Genomic DNA, 5,616 nt, shown 5'->3' with positions numbered 1-5,616 from the left:
ACATGCAGGATTCCTGGCCTGGGCAGGGCCCAAGCTCACTGTGCCTGGCAGTGATATCCATATAAGCTTTCTTCCATGTGTTGATCTTTTTGTTTTGAAACAGGGTCTTGCTATGTAGCCAAGGCTGACCAGGAACTCATTCTATAGACCAGGCTGATGTTGGGCTTTTGATGATAGACCTGTTGTTGCCTCCTAAGTGCTACAATTACAGGCATGCATTACCACACCTGCTTTGAGCTCTCCTCTTCTTCCTCCTCCTCCCTCTTCTGTCTTCCTCTTCTCCCTGCATACCCTAGCCATCCTGGAACTCATTCTATAGATCAGACTGGCCTTGAACTCACAGAGATCTGTCTGGCTCTGCCTCCTGAGTGCTGGAATTAAAGGCGTGCTCTACTATGTCATGCCCTTGAACTCTGTTCTTGATACAGATAATTAGTCAGAAAACATGTAAATCAAGAAAAAATTGGCTGTTCAAATCAAATTTGATGAAATATCATTAAAAATATTGCTACATGCTGGGTATAATAGAATGCACCTGTAATTACAATACTCCTAAGGCAGAGGCACGGGGGTAAGTTTAGATTCATTCTTGGCTACATAAGTAGTTTGAGACCATCGTGGGCTATGTGAGATACTGTCTCAAAAATATCACTATAAAAAAATCCTTTAAAGATATTTAACAAAGAGAATCCAATAGTTAATTAGCCAGGATCAAGTGAGATTTATCCACGAAATCTGGTAGTTCTGTATGATGAAATATATATACATATCTGCTAGGGATAAAATTGAGGACCTTGTGCATGCACATGCTAAGCATATGCCATATTACTGAGTTATGCACCTAGCTTCTTCTAATAGTTACTGACTTAGATGAAAGATAGAAAACTATATGAACCTCTTCAGTTATTGACTTTATTACTATTGATTTGTCTGGGTGTGCACATGTCAGAAACATGTGCTGGTCACAGAACAACTCACAGGAGTCAGTTTTCTCCTTATAATTTAACTTAAGACCTGTCCAACGGAAGGGAATTCATACCTTATATTGGAACCTAGTCAACTACCCAGGGATAGTGAGACCATGGATCTTTTTGTTTGTTTTTGTTTTTCAAGACAAAGTTTCTCTGGGCAACAGCCATGGCTGTCCTGGAACTCACTCTGTAGATCAGGCTACCCTCAAACTCATAGCAGTCCACCTGCCTCTACCTCCAGAGTGTGGGATTAAAGGTGTGTGTCACCACTGCCTGTCTGAGATCATGGATTGTCGTGATATTTTATTTGTGATGAAATGTGATATTTTATTTGTATGTTAATAAATAAAGTTGCCTGGAGATCAGAGGTCAAATAGCCGTTTAGCAGAAGTCAGGTGGTGGTAGCCCACACCCTTAATCTGATCACATGGCAGGCAGAGTCTCTGTGTGGTCAAGGACACAGCCAAGCTGGTGACACAAGCCTTTAATCCCAGTACCAACCATAGAGACCTGGAGGTCTGTATAGACAGGCAGTGATGAGGAAGTCATGTGACTGGGCTTAGAGCCAATGAGAAGGCAGAACAGCAAGGCAATAAAAACACAAGTCACACAGGAAGAAACTCTCTGGGGAAGTGACACGGTGAAGTGGTAAGATAAGGTAGTCATGACTCGCTGATCTCTTTGGCTATTTACCTCTGTATTTGACTCTGTGTTTCTTATTTACTAAGACTGTTTAGAATTTCATCTACAATGGATCTTTGAGGAGAACCTAAAACCATCACTTTACTAACCCACCATAATCCTTAAATTGTATTATGTATTTAGGTACACACACACACACACACACACACACACACACACACACACACGTATTTAACAACATTTAACGAAAAAAGAGGACATGAGTTTGAAAGAGAGAGGAGGGGCATGTGGGAAAGCTTGAAGTGAGGAAAGAGAAGGGGGAAATGATATAATTATATTATAAATCACAAAAATAATAGAAATAAATAAAAATGAGCAGGGTGGTGGTGGCTCATGCCTTTAATCCCAGCACTCAGGAGACAGAGGCAAGCAGATTTCTGTGAGTTTGAGGCCAGCCTGGTCTCTAAACAGTCTTAGTAAATAAGAAACACAGAGCCAAATACAGAGTGAGTTCCAGTACAGCCAGGACTGTTTCACAGAGAAACCCTTTCTCGAAAAATCAAAAAGAGAAATAATAAAATAACAAAAATGTCATCCCACCAGCAAGAATATTCATGTCCTGAGTGTTTTCCTTTCTCTATGTGCCAATTAGCCAGCCAAATCAGAATGTCAAGTCGAGCTCCCACCAATGGGATGAGACACAGTCACCACATTAGTCATGGGTAAAAGATGGAAATCATCTTGGTCAAGTGAACTTGGTAGCCCAGTTTGGGTCTTGGTACAAAATGAATTGCTTTTTACAATAGCAATTGCCGGACTTGGAGAGATAACTCAGTGGTCAAGAGCACTGGCTGTCTTTCAGAGGTTGTGAGTTGGATTCCCACACTGTGGCTTACAACTGCCTGTAACCAGTTCCAGGGCATCCAGCTCCCTCTTCTGACCTCTGCAAGCAGCAGGCACATACACGTTGCAAAGACATATACACAGTCCAAACACCCATATACAGAAAATAAAGTAATACAAAAATAGAAAAAAAGAATCTCCTTGCTGGGCTACTTTGGCTTAGCAGGCTACTTGGGCACACAAACAGTGTGTTCCTTTGTGTGGCACCAGTCTTATTCTTTGTATCTAATATTGTGTGCCATCTCACTAACACCTATATTATCATCTTAATTAATGTACCCCGAGAATAATCTGGACTAGTTCAATGCTTATTTGTGATACCATTGTTTTTGAGACAGGATCGGGCTGCGTGGTGCTGGTTGGCCTGGAACTCACAGTGTAGACTAGGCTGGTCTTAAACTTGAGGTGAGTTCCTGGGATTATAGGCATGTGCCACAGTGCTTGGCTGATACTAATTTTTTTTGAAACTTTTAATTAAACAGGGACAGATGGCTATTGCCTTAACATGATTAAAAAATAAAAAACAGGCCTTGAGTAAAAAGCCAGAATCATATTTTATTTTTTTTCTCCTGTGTGTTCTTCTGTGATGAATAAAACACTAAAGCAGATGCTACAATTTGGAATTAAAAAAAAAAATCTTTTAACTTAACCATCTATTGGAACAGAGAAAAATCAGTATCAGTCTCTGACTGGAGATGCATTAATGCCCCTACCAGTGAACTTGTTGTGTACATAACACTGCCATGGGGGAGCATTAACAAGTTTGGGAGGCCCTAGATTGGCTGGGAGTTGTGCAGCTGGCTCAGCCGGAAGGGTCAGTATTTCTGTGTGGGCTGATGATGTTAGCTACCACATCAGATTACAAAACAGACTCAAGATGGATCATGTAATGAGTGGCCTGGGGCTGGTGACTGTGTGTGTGCGCGCGCGTGTGTGTGCACGAAAGAGAGACAGAAACAGGGACAGACAGACAAGGAAAAGGTTGCTAACATGGAGCCTGTCTGATACATGAAATATTTATAAAGAGGGGCACAAGGAGGCTTATGGGAAACCATTAACTAGGATAGATGAATACTTAAGGAATAGGTAAGGGGTTTAGTGCTCACTCCATACTTTCTTTACCTAGGTTCCCACTGTTTGGTTTGTTGGTTTGGGGGGCACTTTTTGCAGTTGGAGAGATCAAATCCAGGCCCCACATATACACTGTATCTCTGAGCTATATTCCTGTGCTTTGCTGTGACAAACAACATCCTTTGACTTTAAACTTTGTAGAGTGATTCGTAGGATTGAATGAGACTATGGTATCTGCTAGATTTTCCATAATGCCTGTCCCTATCATATCGGGTAACTTTTCTGCAAAGGTTTCGTTCATTTCTTTCTGTAAATCAAAAACCATTTGAGAAGAATTAGGGTGACCCAGCAAATGCATCCTAACCTTTTCCCAATCATATTTGTTTTCCTTAAATCTAAAGAGGGTGATACAATAACAAGAAACATTTCAATCATATTTTAATTTTATCTGCTCCTTCAAAATCTCTAACTGATCCCCTAACAATACAACAGCTTGCCTTAATTTAGCTAATTCATTTACTATCTCATTATCAGTTTTATTTTGTTCAGTCCAAAGTTTTTTTTTGAATGTCTATGCCAGTCTCTAATGAATTCAGCGGTTTGGATTTCTTTATGAAGCACTACTCCAGCGGCTGCTTCCATAGCTGTCAATGCAATGATTCCCATAATAACTGCCAACACCAGTCCAACCATACGACATGTTTTTTTTTAATATTCTTTCAGCGAGCTTCTGTACCAAGATAATCACAGGAGAGTCTTGCCATGGCCTCGACAACTTCACTGGTATCCAGATTGCTGGCCTTGCTCTAAGAATATATAAACTTTCAAAGGTCAAATTTAAAAACATACTAGAATTAACACAGGTATGAAGGCTACACCATTCACAAGTGATGCTGTAATTATTTGGGTGCCATTGTACAGGCCCCTTTAATAACATGCCATAATAGAATGGCTTTGATTTAGTCTAAAAGACAGAATGTACTTATCATCCTTAATGTTTAATTTTCCTTCCCACACTTTCCACAAGTTAGTTTGAATTGAATTGCCAAATTGCAGGAGAGGACTTGCCATTCCAACTCCATGCCACTGAATAGGTTCATTAATAGAAGCACTGATTTCCACAGTTCCATTTATATTATACCATTTCCATCTTAACTCTGAGTGAGAATATTTCCCTTGAGGGGTGCCGTAAGGGCTCCAATCAATGACATCTCCATTGGAGATATTAATCAGCACTCAAGGTTTCTCACTTTTACACTGTTGCCAATGTACCCAGTCAGATTCCTTGTTGGTAACCCTCATCTCACAGAACGGTAGATTTATGGAACTAGTAGCATTGATCTCTTGTCCTTTAAAACCGGATGCATGAAGCATATGAAACTTATTACGATAATCTTGGGTAGTATTGACTATGGATAGCCATACTTGAGAGGTTATTTTGGGGCATTGAATTCCATTTCCCATGAAAATAGGAATTTCTTATATACTCCAATAGTGTAATTGTCAATCACTTTACCCACCTCTATTGCCTGGGCAGGACCTCGGTTGTCATAAGGACCAGGTAGCCAAGAAGATTCATTAACCATTACAGGAATATTCCTATCTCCCCAACTTACTGCTATGTTAATTAGAGGATTGTGGATATAAGCCGAATAATTATGATCCATCCCTTTTACCTGCACCATTACCATGGAAAGCATGGCAAGAAATAAGTTTGTAGCTGTCAGAGGCTTGTGAGTCATGGGAAGTATCATCTCTCCTTTGTCATACAAACTCTTAAGCTGTCCCCAGGTGGGAGGATTAGTTGTTTGTTGCAAAGGTCTCCTGTGTCTCGACTTTGGCAGAGGCATCCCTGCATCTGCAGTATCTTGGAGATGTCTTTTTCTCATGGAGGATTTTTATCAATTTCGATGGAATCCACAATTTATTATTTCCTGTGGAAACATAAGCATAACCTTGGCCCTAACTTAACACTTTCCCTGGACTATTTATATGTTAAAATATTTATAATACTTGGGCTGACTCGATT

The sequence above is a fragment of the Peromyscus eremicus genome, chromosome X (genome assembly GCF_949786415.1).
Source record: "Peromyscus eremicus chromosome X, PerEre_H2_v1, whole genome shotgun sequence".
Taxonomy (NCBI): domain Eukaryota; kingdom Metazoa; phylum Chordata; class Mammalia; order Rodentia; family Cricetidae; genus Peromyscus; species Peromyscus eremicus.
The sequence above is the reverse complement of the archived record's forward strand: the minus strand, read 5'-3'. Positions refer to the sequence as shown.